Source organism: Marmota monax, unplaced genomic scaffold (genome assembly GCF_021218885.2).
Source record: "Marmota monax isolate L192 unplaced genomic scaffold, Marmota_monax_Labrador192_F-V1.1 WCK01_AAM20220418_F8-fsc00062, whole genome shotgun sequence".
Taxonomy (NCBI): Eukaryota; Metazoa; Chordata; class Mammalia; order Rodentia; family Sciuridae; genus Marmota; species Marmota monax.
In genome coordinates, this window is record NW_026695221.1 from 3,887,141 (window position 1) to 3,904,276 (window position 17,136).

At 40.6% G+C, this 17,136-nt stretch overlaps 1 protein-coding gene across 1 annotated transcript in view; it reads right to left on the reverse strand.

Moving 5' to 3' along the window:
• Positions 1-17,136, reverse strand: part of Ntm (neurotrimin) — a 978,825-nt gene that overhangs the window by 446,584 nt on the left and 515,105 nt on the right. The window lies entirely within an intron of this gene.

Consider the following 17,136-nt stretch of genomic DNA (forward strand, 5'->3'; position numbering starts at 1 on the left):
GGCTTCCCCAGAGAACCCTGAGCACTGTGGCCCCCAGGAACACAAAAGGCAATGAGTCCCTGAGGGGAGGGAGAAGGTAAAAGGAGAGAGTGTGCAATAAGATACTGCCACCATGATTCTCCTTGGATTAAAAGGAGAAAACAAGTCCATACATGCAAAATATTCATATTGATAACATAAACAATATTTCATAGCTAATAGCTATAGTTTTCTCATCAAAGTATAAAAACACATTATAACGCTCAGTCCTGCTGCGTCCGTCTGCCTGTGATACCTCCACATTCTCAGAAGTCACTCATTGCCTCAGTAGCTTTATTTATTTACTCATGATTTATATTCCACCTACTTAGAAAAATGGCCTAAGACAGCTTGCGATGTTAAAATAAATATAAAGCAGAATCTCTAAAAATGAAAATACAGACAGAGCCAGTAAGAGTGAACAAGGAAAGAAATGTAGCAGGCACCACCTGGGCTGGGCAACTGAGCACCACTCAACACTAAATTTAGCTCTGAGCTGCCAACACTAAGAGGAACAATGAGTGTTGCTGTCCATGTTTCCATTGATAAAAATATACATACCAGGTAACAGGATTACATAAACTGTTTCCTGGTAACATTAGCATGTGCAGCATCAGATAATAAACTGACAATAGCTTCAACTACTGTTTTATAAATAATATAAGAATGCTTTTAGATAGGCTTCTTCACTTTTGCTCCCTGTGTAAGGTGGCTTGCAGATTCTGGATTTAGACTAGATAGGGCCTTAAATAGGCCCCATCTTGGCACTTTCTACTACACCTAGCACTGTGGTTCTGAACCAGAGATATTTATAAAACATATATATGAATTTCCATCTCAAATACGATGGGGAAAAACACTAAATATTCATTTTTTTTAAAAGAAATTAACATTAGGCAATATACACAGGCCATTTCTCATGCTCATTTCTAATTGAGAAAAAAAACACCTTCTGGACCAAAAGCATTTTATTTCAATCATTTTCTCCTTAAGAGTTGGTTTCTAGTATGAAAAATGATATATCATGAGCTTTGTAATGTTTTGAACAACCAATACAAAAAAAAAGAGTTGGTTTCTAAAATGTGCAAGTTGGTAACTTTCTATGGACACTTCCTCACCTTGCAGATTCAAGAGAGGAAGAACACCTTGAACCTTGGTATGGTAATGCATCCTATGGAGATGAGAGAGAACCTGCACAAACCTACAAAGCACTGTGGCCTAAAGAAAGCAACTCGCTAGCTCACAACCTTCTCTCAGATCCCAGGCTTAGCTCCAGATAAGCAGCCAAGGCTGAGCATCCATCAAGCAAAACAAGAGCTCCCAACCTTTACTCAGAGAAAGAAACCATCATTCCGGCAGCACCTAATATTCATTAGGTGCCATTTTTTGTCTTTGCATAGTGAGAACATCAGTCTGTGTGCTGGTGTTTTTTTTTTGTTGTTGTTGTTGTTGTTTGTTTTTTGTCAATAGTATTCTTATCCCATCTTTCTAATAAAGAAACAAAGGCTCCAAATAGTTCAAATACCTTTCTTCAGATCATACAAGTAAATGGTAAAATCAGAATTCAGTTTAACTCTAAATCCAAAGTCCACCCACTGTCTTACAACTGTTCTTTCATTGGGGTCCTGTTTCCTTTCCACTTCTCCCATGCTTTTGTCTTCACAGGACGGTGGGAAAATGGACCACTTAAAAGCAAAGTCTTCATCTGAAATATTCTGAATCACAAGGAGAGAGAAGCACTGAAGTTACTTAAAAAGAAACAAAACAAACAAACAAACAAACAAAAACCCAAAATGTAAAAGTTGGGCAATACGCAAGAATCCCCAGGTTCTATTTGAGATGATGATGATGATGATGATGATGATGATGATGATGATGATGATTTTTGGTGCATGGTGGGTGGGGGTACAGGGGATTGAACTAAGGGGCAGTTGACCACTGAGCGACATCCCCAGCCCTATTTTGTATTTTATTTAGAGACAGGGTCTTACCAAGTTACTTAGCACCTCATTTTTGCTGAGGCTGGCTTTGAACTCACAATCCTCCTGCCTCAGCATCTGAACCACTGGGATTATAGGTGTGTGGCACTACACCCACCTAAGCTTCGCCTCTTAAAGGTTGAAAAAAAAAACACTCAATTTGCTTAAACTATCTTTATGTCAGTTTTTTCATCTTGTGATATTAGTATCCAGTTTGTAGAGCCGTGGTGTGAATTAAATGAGTTGGTTTCTGCATAGCACACAGTCTATTTGAATACATACTTCTGACCTAGAGCAGAAGCAAAATAATGTTCCTGAGGATGCAGAGAAGATGACCAGAAGAAATTACCCCACAGCAATGGTTGGGAGCTGGATGCACCAAGTTGGATTCTTCTGGCTTCCTCCCATCACAGTGGGAATTCCAGGGGCCATCTTGGATGAGGAAGGGCAAGTGACAAGATGGAAAGGATGAGACAATAGCAGCTGACCTGACAGCCACAATTAAATCAAGCCTTCCAAGTCCCCACTAAAGTTTCCTTTTGTTTCTAAAACTCTATATAATCTTACTAAAAATAAAATGAGAGCATAAAACTTTAGAAATAGCATTTGGAAGGCTAAAAGCTGGCATTGACAAAAACATCTGAAATAATTTTAACTTTCAGTTGGGACAAAGAATGAGCAAGAAAAGGATGGGCCAATCTTCCTGGGAAGCCAGCGGGATGCAAACAGATGTCAGGGACAACCCAACTTTTCAACTTCTGTTTTGCTTTCACATGTACCCCAAAGGAGAAGCACAGATCTTCAAAGTGTGAAAAAAAAGAAAGACTAATTTTAGAATTATTCAAGCAGTGACTGAGCTGGGATGGACACTCTAACATGATTTTTCTTTCTTTCTTTTTTTTCTTTTTTTTTTTTTTAGTGAGTTATAGGTGATGATAGGTGACAGTCAGATTGTACCAGGGGGCTCAAACCCATCTTTTTCTTTTTCTTCTGCCCCTGATGGAAGACATTCCAGAAAGGGAATTTGCCTGTCACTAGGTGATAGTATAAAATTATATAAAAAAAAATAAAATCTATTAATCCCCACCAAAGCCTTCAGTTAAGTATTTAGGGAGCAAAAGCCACAGTGGGGCACTGAATGTGTGGTCACACAGCTAAGAAGGGGAAAGACAGCTACATTTTTTCTTCCACTTCTGAGCTGGGGAAAAGATCACTATAAAATTCTTCATATTGAAACTTAGCTAAGAAAACAGTATATCCACATGTTGGAAGCTTGGTCCTCAATGTGATGACATTAAAAGGTAGTGAAACTTTTAAGAGCTGGAGCTTACTGCAAGATAATTAAGTCATTGGGGGGTGCTGTCCTCAGGAGGAATTAATGTACTTCTTGTGGGACCCTGGGGATTTCTCATGGGAGTGGATTGTTGGAAAGAGCTACTGGCCCCTCCCTGGTCTCTGGCTTCCTGCCTCACCATGAGATCACTCTCACACACACTTGCCACATGGCCTTCCTCCACTGAGTGACACAGCCAAGGGTGCCTTTGCGCAGGCCAAACTGAAGGACTTTCAATCTCCCCAAATAATCCACACTTTGTGAAGCTAAATTCTTTATAAAGTGAGGAAGGAGAAGGAGAAGCCACCAAATTTCTGTGTTCACTTATTCAGAAAATAGTTTTTGGAGTCACAGAGGTGAATCACATTCAAGGCAGGAGAACTGAGTACGTGTGCAAATAACCAAAGTGTCATGTGAATGGAGAAAATTAGAGCAGACAGGTGCAGAATGGGATGTCTGGAGAGAACAGTGCAGGACATAGGTATCTCTAGCTGATATCATCAGAAGACTCCACGAGACAGGTAGCATTTGGAGAAGGGACTAGAGGAAACTGGGACATTCGGAAATAAACATAATGAAAGGCAAGTAAAAAAGAAAATACTTACAAAGGTAGAGAGACAAACAGAGGTCAGGGTGGACATGGGAACTAGCATGGAGCTCAGCCTGACTCTCAGCAAAAAAAAGTAAGATGGAGTGGGGCTGAAAGGAATGTTGCTTCCAGATTGAGCTGGTCCCAGGGCTTTGGATGTGACTTAGGAACTTGCATGGAGGATGCTGAAGTGTCTGGACAGATCTGATAGGAGCAGAGCTGTGTTGAGAAGATTAACCTGTGGTATGGGTAAGATGGATTGGAGCAGCAGAGACCAGTTAGCAATGATTAACAGAAGTCAGGTGAGAGGTAGTACAGGACTGGACTAGGGAAGGAATGAGAGACAGAAGAGGTGTTTTAATAAAAACCGGCCAAAAAGAAGGGTTGGATAGAGAGAGGGGAGAAGGTGAGGGAAACACCAGAGAATGAAGGTCCTTTTTCTCATCTATAAAACAAGAGGATGCCTTGCACTCTTTATGTTTCATCTAAATTATGAAGTTCTAGTTCTAGATGGGGGAAGAGTCCACTATCCCACAATGGTAAATGGAACTAAAATGAGATCTTAGATTCCACCTGTAATTCCATCAGCAACTGTGAACAACACTGGCTACTTAGTGAAGAAGCAGAACTCTTTTGTCCAACCATGGTTGCCTCACACTGTGTGTGAGTGAGGTGTGGGCTTCCCTTAGCTCTCCACTCAATAGGGTCATTACTTCTGAGATCTCCCAAGAACCACTACATCTGAAACAGCCGGCCTCCCTGCCTTCAAACTTGTAATACAGCTCCATCTGCTGGCGGTGGGATCCCCTGACCAGTGGTTTTGTGTAAACCAAGTCATTCTGTGCCCTCAACACCCTCTCTGAACACCTCATGCTCCATATCACAAATATAGATACATACACATGAATACACACAGAGATACAGACACACACTCAGAGACATATGCACACAGTTATACACACAGACAGACATAGGCAACACATGCACACAGATATATACAGAGATAAAGACAGGTAGTCAGAAACACATACAGATACATAATTGGACCCAAAAAAGATACACAAAAGATAGACAAACACACACACACACACACAGAGACATACACAGAAAGGCACACATACACAGTCACAAAAACGCAAATAGGCAAACATATATCAGACACACAAAGATATCCCAGAAACACATCGACAAATACAAATACACACACACATGCACATACACATACAAACACACACACTACAAAGACACACAGACATACACATTGGAAGATACAAAACTGATACACACAAAAATAGATACAAAGACACATATAGACACACAGACAAACACAAACATACAAACATAGAGACATGCACACACAGAGACATACACAGAGTTGTACAAACATACACAATGGACAAAAATATACACAGATATACACAGAGAGAGGCAGACAGACATATACACAGACACATAGATACACACATATAAAACAGACACGCACAAAACAGAGACAGACACTAAGGCACACACAGATGCATACACAGGCATATGTACAAATACACATACAGAAAAATATACAGGCAAACACATAGCCAAGAAACACAGTCATTTATACACCCCACAGAGACACACACAGGTGTTTCCTCTGTGATGCACCTGCTGCAAAGAAACCAACTGAAGGCTCCAGCCTGGTGGATCCCTGCTCCTTCCTGCCTCTCTGCTCTCCCAGGCTACTCTCTGGCAGGCCTTGGGGTAAGTTGAACCACATTCCCTCCTCAGCCCAGTGTCAAGTGCAAACGTCTGGGTGGTAGGAATGCAGCATTTGGGAGGACACACAGTTGGACATCAAAAAAGCTAATTTGCTGGTTAATTTACTTTTGTGCTGCTAATTGATTCTGTGATTCTACCTTGCCCTCTCTTCCCCCCTGTCCAAGAGACAGGGAAGGGAAGGGCCGGCCCCTCCTGCTACCCACCTGCTTCTGTTCTCCATCTTGCAGCTACACGCAACTCCCAGCTCTAATTCCACATGAACTGGGAGGACAACCTGGCTCCTCCAGAATCTCCTATTAACCTACTTTCCCTAAAGATGCTAGTTATTCTAAAGAATCCCGAGTTCAAATAAATTTTATTTTTAAACCAGAAAAATCACGGCACCATAATGAAATAACCATTTTTTTTTAACCTTTTAAGAAAAATGCCATTCCTAGCCACATCTCTTAATAGCTGCCTCCTGGCGGCAGCCTAAATGATGAATCTACCAACCTGTTTAAAATGTAAGGGAGGTTACTTCAAAAGTAATCTGAGGGTGTTTCTGACTGCAAATGCAAATTCCTTTGTCAGCGATCCTGGCGCCTTGCAGTGCACAGGTATTTTTAGTCCACACAGATTTGCGGGGTGGGGGGGGGGGGGCGGGAGGCACACATGCACATACTAAATTAATGTGAAGTAAGTTCTCCATTCTGAATATTTTTCCTTTGGGATTTGGAGCTTTGAGAGCGTAGCTGGCCTGTCCCTGAATTCAAACTGGTCTAGGTCCCTGTTGCCTATGGCCTGCCCTGTGGGTTTGTGTCAGACTCCTGGGCTCAGGAAGCCCAGACTGTGAAGTGTGCCTCATCCCTTGTAACTGATTCCAGTGTGCTGATAATGTGGAGGGGGCTGTCCTTCACTCCCAGGGGCACTCCTGGGTTGTGTTTATGTCCTGTTTTTTTTTTTTTTTTCCCGTGTAAATTTGAGACAAGACTAAAAAAGAAAAAAAAACAGTTGAAACAGCAGAAATGTATGAACGTGTGTTCAAGTGTGTTTGCTAGATGTTTGTGGTATGTGTGAGTGTATATGTGGTGTTTGTAAGTGTAGTATATGGGTATGATGTGTGTGTTGTGTCTGTGTGAATGTGTATGCGGTATGTATGATTATACTGTGTGTGTTTTGTTGTGCATGTGTGTGGTGTGTATGGGATGTGTATAATATGTGTGTTATATTGTGGTGTTTTGTGGTATGTTTGTATGTGTTGTATTGTGCATGTGTATGGGTTTATGGTGTATATGAGTAAGTTTTATGTCATGTATATGGGTATAGGGTATGTGTGTAATGTTATATGTATGTGTATAGTATGTATGGTCATAGGGGAGTGTTATGTTGTGCATATGTGTGGGGTTTATGTAGTATTAATGGATATAGAGTGTATCTTGTATTGTATGTGTCTTGTGTATGGTGATATGAGGATTGTGAATGTTGTGGTGTGGTTGTGGGTATATTGTGGTGTGCATAAGGGGGGTGTATGGTCTGTATGTATAAATTTTGTGTGACGTATTGGTGTAGTGTAGGTATGTAGTGTTGCATGTGTGTGCGTGTATGGTGTGCATGAGTATAGTATAGTGGGTATGTGTTGCACTATGCTTGTGAGGTATGTGGTATGTATGAGTATAGTGTATGTGTATTGTGGTGTGGGTATGTTGTGGGGTGCATGTGTGGGTGGTATTTGATATTTATGTGTGAATTTGGGGCTGATATATAGTGGTACAGCATACTTGTGGGGTGTTATGTGTGACTGTGTGGTATATAGGTTTGTCATGTGGAAGTGTATGTGATATGTGTATGAAGCTGTTATCCATGTGACGCACATGTACGTGACTATTTCAAGGCTTGGCTAGTTTTGATTTGCTTGATTGGTTTTGGTTTTGATTTTTAAACCAGCTTTCAAGTAAAGAGCAGGAGGTTATGCTGAGCTAGGTAAGCCATGTGTAATGATGACTTTTTGAATTGCTTTGGTGTTACCTAGCCACATAGTCCATGTTGATATATCTCACTCAGGATTTTTCTGGACAATGTGAATTTCAAACACTGATTTACATGATGCTCACAGTTGTTCTTACTCAGAAAACTGGGTTTTCTGAATATTTGTTTGGCATGACATAGTAAGACGATTTGGAATCTAACAAGTGGGGACTTGAACCTTGGCTCTTATCATTTGTTAGTGTGTGATCTTGGGTAAGCTACTTGATCTTGGCAAGCCTCAGCATTCTCATTAGTTAACAGGGTATTAACACCTACCTTCATGGTGTTTATACATTGTCTCATGGTAGAGAATATGATACAACATGGTGAATGAAGAATATGTCTGTGTCTCCCTACTCCTCTAGCACAGCCTGGGTGACATGAAGAACAACCTCAGAAACTAGTACAACCAACCTCAGAATAGCACCGAGATGGCAGATCTGCTGGGCCCCATGGGGATTGCAATGAAGAGAGGATGGATGAACCTTCCTCTCCCTGAGCTCAGGAACTGCCAGGATCAGTTGACAAATAGTTGTTCAAGCCCCAAAACGTCGAATACTGAGCAAATGTCAGCCCAACAGTAGGAGACACTTGATGGTGAAGGCTGTCCAACAAAGGACCCTGAGGTAATGAGCTCCCTCTCTCCAGTTGCGTTCAAACAATGCCAGGGAATCCTGGTCAGAGGTGGCATGTGGGAAATTCTTTCATACAGTAGAAGGGTCAACTATATAAAAATCAAATCGAACATTCTCCCAATGCTAACAGTCTTTGTTTCTGTGAAAGAGAAAGAGTATTACCACTCCTGTTTTCCCTTGAAACTGAACACTTTACAAGTCCCAGGTCTCTGCAGGAGACAAAGAAATAGTAGGAATGCTCCTGTGTTTCAGACACTTGCCCTGGGACCATTGAGCAAACCATTGAATGAGTCTGAGAGTCAAGTTTAAAATGAAAATTAGCATTTGCGATAGTCTTAATTGAAACTGGCTAGTCTGACCAGAAGATCTCTTGAGTCAACCTGCTCATTACACTCTCCAGTAGCAGCAACAGAATAGTACCCTCATGTGACAATCCACAGTGGCCCGGCAGAAGTCCTGCATAAGGAAGATACACTGTTCAAATCTTTACCCCTTGATGGATTCCACCCTTGTTGACTTATATTCTGTTTTTGTTTTGTTTTTTTTCTCATTGCTCCTTCTCTTCCCTAATCTATTCTTTCAGATAGTCATCTAACATTCAGGGTAATTCTCTGACTGATCTAACTTTCTTTCCCTCGTTCCCTCCCTTCTTCTCTTTTCCTTCTCTGGCCACTCTGACTTTCTAGGAGTGGTACACCATGCACTGAAGACTTGTATTCCTGATTCTGTCAACTCTGTTCCTACAAAGTACATCATGTTCATCAGGTACTCTCAGGAGCTGCACTGGTTTATCTGAAATTTGATTATTATTTTACATAGTAAGCCACCACAACTGACTCTAACTTTTGCATATGAGTCTATTAAAATAATCCCTAAACTGGGCACGATGGCCCATGCCTGTAATCCCAGAGGCTAAAGAAACTAAGCAGGAGGATTGTGAGTTCAAAACCAGTTTCAGCAATTTAGCAAGGCCCTAGGGAACTCAGCAAGACCCTGCCTCAAAATAAAATCTAAATAAAATATTAAAAGGGGCTGGGGATGTGGATCAGTGGTTAAGCAGCCATAGGACAGCAGGGGATCTTTATCCCTTGGAACATTTTAGGGAAGAGAAGATGGTAGATGGGGGGAAGGAAGGAGGAAATTATCTGTGCTGGTACTCAGATTGCCTCATATTCTGGCCTCATAGAAGTCAGACAGGAAGTACTAAGCTTGCAGGTTCGGCTTAGAAAGAAGGAAAGAAAAAAAACTCTTCCCTTATGCCATGGTTAATCTCCAACCCTTCATTTTCACACTGGTTTATATTTCTGCTGTTCCAAGAATAGAATACCAGTGATGCTACAGCATGGCCGGGTGACTTCAATCGTCACTTTCTGGACCTAGGTTACTGTGCTTCTTAGTGACACGCTGAATTGGCTCAGCTTGCTTCACAGTAGAGTCAAAACGACTACAGGGACATCTGCTAACCTCAGGGTTGAAATAAAAGATGAGGATGTGGAGCCTTTGGGAAATGAAAACGAAAACATCAATAGGACATGAATGAAATCTTTCTCAGACATAGGCTTTGAGAAGCACAGGTATAGCAAAGAGAAGCGCAGTATTACTTTCATTTTTCATTGCTATAATGAAATAGCTGAGGCTGGGTATTTACAAAGAAAAAGGGTTTAATTAGCTCAGAATTCTGGAGATACAAGGGCATGATACCAGCATTAGCTTTGCTTTGATGAGAACTTCATGGCATATGGCATCACCATAGAGGGAGCACTAGTAGAGAGATCATTGCTGCAGATAGGAAGCTAAAGAGTAAGCCTGGAGTGCCACAATTCCTTCTGAGGTCATGCCCCCAATGATCCAATGACCTCACACTGGGTGGCAGTGTTAAGGGTTCCACTTCCTCTCAATATCATTACACCGGGGACAAAGTTTCTGACACAAGAACTTTTGGGGACACAATCTAACCACATCCAAATAAGAGCAAGCACCATCAGGTAAAACTGGGCTTTTCCCACAACTTCTTTCCTTATCAACAGAATGCCCATCTTCAAAACACACCATGATGGTTTGCCAATCTCACTCTTCTTAGAAACCGTGTTTCCATCTTGCAGAACACCACATACATGGGAAGCAAGATTTTAGAAATGAATGCAGCCAATATGGTACCAAACAAAGAACTGTGCTCTGGAATCCAGAGACCCTGGTGCAGTATGTCTGGCCTTGAGTATGTCAGTTTCCTAATTTTACCAGTGGAAAATTTTGATGTGATGACCTTGATGTACCTTTAGTTCTGAAATTCTAAATTCCTATGTGAATATTTGAGACACAGAGGACAAATGTCACAAGTTTTCCTTCTCAGAAAGGCTTGAGAGAGATCTCTATACATTTTATTTAATTAATCTAGACTTATATTTAAACTCAAAGACTGACATCCTGACATCGAGTGATTTCAACTTCTAGGTGTGGAGCCATCTTGCCCTAAAATGAATATCAGTTTGTACTCTCATGCAAGCAGAAGAGTCATGGCCTTTGCTGTCTGGGGAATGTGAAAGTCCTCCAAAACTCCAATGTGGGCTAAAACCTGAATGTAGGACAGGTTTTAAAATGAGGTATTTATATATGGAAACTCCTTTAAAAAATAGCCTGACCCCATTAAAAATAAACCCTCAATTCATACATAATAGCTAGGTCTATGTCTTCATTCAGACTGTGGGTTTATATTCATTCCCAAGATTAGTTCTAAGACACAAGAATAAATATGCAGAATTAAAAAATAGGGGAATGAATAAATGAGTTTTCTATCTGATACCCTAACCTTCTTAGACAGACATACAGCTGTAATTAGGGTTGCTCTGCTCTGTCGAAGACATCCTCAGGGACAAGAAAGTTATTGTCTCATCTGGTAAGCATCTGTCATTGATGTTAAGGCGGAGAGAAGTCAGTTAAAAATACCTCCTTAAGTCCTTAAGTTGGGTCCAAATTTGCCTTTGTGCTCCCTGTACCATTGGCCCCAGTCATAGCCACAAAGTGACCAGAAATATATATTTCCTCCTCCACACAGCTGTTGTCACCTCGGTAGCTATGATGTTATCACAATCCAAGAGTTCCCAAATCATGGTGAAACTGGCTTTATAATACATACCCACTCACCAAAACTCCTCAGATTTACGTTCTGAATCCCATTTCAGTTAGGCTGATATTAAACTGAACTTGTGGGTCTTAAGCCCACACCAAGAGCAGCCAGCCAATGGAGAGTGGAGCTTGATGCCTGACCTGAGGTTTAACATGAGCTCTGGGTTTATGAACGCGTCCTAATGAGCAATGGAGACAGGACTAACTAGTATTCACTGGTGTCAAACCACTACCTGTGCCAAAGAACCGTACCAGACAGTAACACTGCAAGCAGCAGTGTGGCCTGCAATACTTTTTTTTTTTTTTTTTTTGCATTCTAAGACATATTCATTAGTGAAATATCAGAAACCTCAGGGGCAGCATGTGCTTCTAATTCATTTTCCAATTGTATAATGAGCCAGGAGTGAAATTTTTAGGGTGAATTTAATTGACCTTTACAGCAACATCAGGCAGATTGGCTTAAATGCTATTAAAGCAAAATGTAACCCGGCGAGACTTTCTAGAAGGTTATCGGAAAATCTATCAAGTTGTTTTTTCTTAATTTTCATCAAGAAAGAAAAAGAAGGAGAGACCACATAGAAGGACGAACAGACAAAGAGACAGAAGGAAAAAGATTCAAAGCACTGAAGGGGGAAGTGAAGAAAGAAGGGGGAGGGGCAATTCAAGCCCCTTATTGCTGGGGGATTACATTTTAATTTAGAAAGGCTGCTTGAAAATGTGCAATTAAGCTACAGGTCACATTGGTCTAAAGTCATTTTAACACATGGGGATAGGACAGTACAGCCCTCTCTTTATTAATATGTTGGTGTTGGTATTTAGTCCCCTTCTAGCTCTATATAGGAAAGCACCCATGGAATTGGAAAATGATGTCTTTTTTTTTTTTTTTTTTGTGGCTCACATGAATCTTATTTCTGACTCCATTTTCCTCTTCACTAAAAGGCCTGCTTGATTCTAAGTAACTAGATATCCATAGGAAGCCAGAATTGGGGCTGAAGAAATCCTAGCATACCAACATCCTACCATAAGGACAGGGGTGAGAACAGGGTCCCAAAGCCTGTGGCAAGTTGCCCTCAGTTTTAGCTAGTGTCAAACCACAGGGAGATGGCTCAGCTATTGAGAGAGTCCCAGTGCTGGACATCAGAACCAGTAATATTATCATGGCCTCAGGCACTCAGACCTTTCTCAACATATATAGCCAGTAAGAAGAATGTGTTCTTGAAGACTGTGAAAATCAGGCAGAGGATGCATGCCCTTCATCAGGTTGGCCAAGGAAGAACACTAAGAACTCAGGAGGTAGTTCAAGTGCATATTCTGGACCTGCTACCTGAGGAAGGCTGCTTGCAAGGTTGGTCCTTGGCTAGTGTCAGGGAAATTTGGAGGGTCCTCAATGCTTGATAAAGGTGATTGACTGTACCTAGATTGTTTGTGCAAGTTATATAGTTTATGCCGAATACTTGTTTTCCTTTGTAGGGGCATGGTAGGCAGAAGTATCTACATCTCAGCACCCAATAAAAACATTAGACACTAAACTCTAATGTGCAGAAATAGCACGTCTCATTGCATTTGTGTTGCTGGGGAAAGAGTGAGCTCCATGTAGCCCATTATGGGAGGTAGAAAGTATAAGTAAGGCTGTTTGTGGATTCCTCCAGACTTGGCCTGTGTCTTTCTCCCTGATGATCCATCTGTTTGTATTTATCACATCTCAATGGTAAATCTCAGAGCAGCCAGGTGCAGTGGTACATGCCTGTAATTCCAGCTACTCAGGAAGTTGAGGCAGGAGAATCACAGGTTGCAGGCCTCAGCAACTTAGCAAGACCCAATCTCAAACTAAAAAATCAAAATGGCTAGGAATAAAAAAAAAAAAAAGTCTTGGAAATGAGAAATGAGTAGAACTATTTGCTGAGTGCTAAGGGTACTTCCAGAAAATCTTCAAATGTGAGGTGGTATGACACACTCTTTCACAAGGAAAGTTCTTTAGCAGGTTCTTGTGTCCCCCTCAATTCTAAATATCACATGCTTTTGAAATGTCTTTTTGCTATTGATGGAGGCTCCAGGTACCAGCCATGGCCCAATATAGATGCTTCATTCCCAGCAGTGACTAAGCCCTCCCAGCATTCAGGAGACTCTAATAGATATTGGAGTTACTCATATATAACAAACACATGTTTCTTCCTGCCCAAGAACCTACAGAGGAAGAGGGAGTGGGGAGGAAGTGAGAAAGGGGAAAATCTGCCCTTACTAATGAGAACAATTTGTAATAGTTTTAGAAAGAGTGAAAGGGGCAGGGGAAACATGGGGGACTTCTAAGATGGAAATACAAAATGTTCAAAGTCTATTTTTATTGTCACAACCAACATTATGATTTTCAATACTGTTATTTTTTTTTTTGAGCAGTTAGTCTAACCAGGGTGATTTTGCAAAGCCTTTTACATATATTGATTTTAGCTAACATTAACAACAGATTGTAGCAGATAGCAGGTAATATTATTATTAACATTATTTTATCTATTTTTTAGATAATAAAACCAAGGGACAAAGTGTTTACATAATATGCTCAAGTTACAAGAACGGTAAGTGATACAGAGCCAAGATCACAATCAGGTGTGTTCTTTGAGAAGACAAGGGAAGTTTCAGACAGGGTGACACCTTTTCACTCAGTATTTGTGAAAAGACTTGTGAAATATGGTTTAAAATAATGAATGATAAAACAGCCCTTAAGGGGCTTGCGAAATGAACAAGAGGCAATCTTTTAATTTTTTTTTTTAACACAACTAGATTCCCAGTAGCACATATGAAGAATCCATGCATACCAAGAATTTTTAGTTCCACATTTTCAACTCTCCTAATTTTAAATAAGTAATATCTTTCTTTAATCTTTATTTTTTTCAAAAATTTTAACTTTTCTATTGGTCAGGATTATAGATTTTTTAGAGCATTTTCAAGGATAATTCAATTTGTTTACTAATTCTTGAACTCTATGAACACACTTTTGTATTCTCTGAAACCTACACTTGGCACCAAGCAGAAAACTAATGGATGGATGGCTGGGTGAATGGATGATGAGTGGATACTGAAGGGGAAAACAGACTTGGAGGAATTTAAATGACTTCCTAGGAGCTGAACTATGGTAAGCCCCTGACTGGCTGATGTTGTAATCTCTATGATTTCAGATTTGTGGGCTGAGAATAAATTAGCTTACAAAAATAAAGGTGTTCTCTACCATACCATCATATTCTGCATTTAAAGTACCTGACATACTTCTACATGTAAGCAGGGGTGGAGAAATGGTGAGCAGAGGTAAGGAGTTGCCTAGGTTCTTGCCAATTTCATGCAATCTAGAGATTTGCAGAGTAAGATTAAACCCCACAGATTATATGCTAGTTTTCCCCCCCCTCAGCTCCTATTCCTAAAGGTAGGATTCAAACAAAAGGATTTTCAGCTGCAGGGCTCAACTTCCCCCAGAGCCTACTTAAGTGAATCAGTGAATTAAGCTGTCCAAGTAGGTGAGATCAAAGCACCTACCTGTACCTGCAGTTGCCCCTTTGCAGGAATTTCCTCACTTTCCTCAGTGTTCCATTATATAGCTGTTTAGCCCACCAATTCACTGGAAATCTCCCTGGTCCTATGAGCTACCATTGATTTTGTCTTTATTTATTTGTTCCACAACTACTAAATTCCTTATATAGACCAGGTTCCTTTGTAGTTAAAAGGGATACACTGATAATCCAAACAGAATCCCTATTTGCTTGTCACCTTATAGGGAAACAGAAAAAAACTGAATAAATGCATCCTAGGATATGTAGGGGAGGGATGGGAGTGGGAGAAAGGGAAAGAGAAAGAAAGAAGAGAGAAGAGCAGTCTGCTAATTCTCATTTTTTTCTGGCCACTCCAGAGAAAGTTCAGCATAGTACCTGATAGAAGCATGGTCAATAAAAATAAATTAAAAAGAAAAAAAATGCACCAGGTACAAAAGAGAATGTGTGAGAAGATAGGAAGAACATTCCAGGCAAATGCAATAGCAGGTACAAAAATCACACACATCTTAGGTGTTCCAGAAGCTCTAAAGGCTCAGTCTGGGAAATCAGACTGGGAGGGAGGGGTGAGCAGTGGAGAGAGGGGAGAGATAAGAATTGTCAGGAACCACACAATGAGGGACCTTTAATGCCACATGAAGGAGTTGGTGCTCTTTTCTGCAGAAAATGGGGTGCCACTGGCATAACTTGATCAGATTTTCATTTTCAAAAGGTCATCTAGCAGAAGGAGGTGGGGATGACTGGAGGGGGGCAAACCAGGAGATAAGGAGACCAGTTAGGAGACAATAACATAGAATAGACAAGAAATAACAGGCCAGGATTAAGGCTTAAGCAATGGGAATAGAAAAGGTGTACAAATTTGAGATGTCATTTAATGAGAGTGAGGGAGAAGGAGAAATCCTGACAGGTGTTCAGATTTCTCTGTTTTTACTGACTGCTTGCCCTATGGGAGTTATAAAGAACAAGACAAGGTTCCTATCCCCAGGAAAGGACATTCGAACATGCAGAGATAATAGCAAAGGGCAGTGTATTTTCACTACTAAATGAAAGGTACAGACTATAAGCACTAGGAGAAAGGAGAGGAGAAATGATAACTTCCAGCTAGGATGCTGGATGTGAAACTCTTAAGACACACAGACTTAAGACGAGCCCACAGGAAAGAAGTGGCTGTGGCAGCCCAGGACCAGGCCTGAGAGAAAAGACATAGCAGTGGGAAACAAGGTTTGTTCTAAACAGGGAATAATATAACTCAGTGGTTTGACTTCAGAGGAGGATGTGTAGAGAGGATAAGGGAAGATAAAGATGGAAAATAGAGGGTAAGAGATTTAAATGACAAGGAGTTGGAATTTTATTATCTGGGCAAGCATTGTCTGTTCTTTGGTAGGCCTGTGTCCCAGGAGATGTTGACAACTGCTTTGTGAAACAAGAGGATTGTGGTTAAATTACATTTTGAAAAAGCTGGATTAAACTAAGTTCAATAGGCTTGTTACTAATGAACTTTGTAGATACTTTAATATTATATATAAAGATGAAATAAAGAGGATCAAAAGCTACAGAGAAATTGCAGAAAACAAAAGAGAAAGGAAAAAGCACACAACAGGAAAACCATACCTGAGTTCTAGCCCCCGCTTCATTGCTGTTCAAATGCTTGAGTACTAGTAAGTCACAAAGTATCTTTCTGGGTGCACCTGAATGTCCTCATCTGTAAAATGAGCCATTAAGATAAGTAGATAGCTTAACACCTGGGTGTTGCCCTATTATATCAGAGCCTCTGACAGTAGTCATGCATATTGTAAATGCCTCAAACATATACATAAAATAATATGATTTTCTACAAAGGGCAGTTGAATCTAAATGAAATATTTAGATTGATTTTTGGTGATTTCACATAAACTTAGCTAGGGAATACTGGATATTTATTATGCTGGATTGTAAAGTCATTGAGTGAAAGGAATCTGGTTTTTGTTCATCTTTTAATTTCTGGTGTATAGTACAGCACTGAAGACACAATAACTCAATTCATATCTGTTCCATTTATGAATGAATGTTATTCAGTTGCATGATAGCGGATAGATATACCTTTATTTAAAGGTTGAAATGAGCTGCTGCTGGCCATGCATGGTAGCGCATGCCTGTAATCCCAGTGGCTTGGGATGCTGAGGCAGGAGGA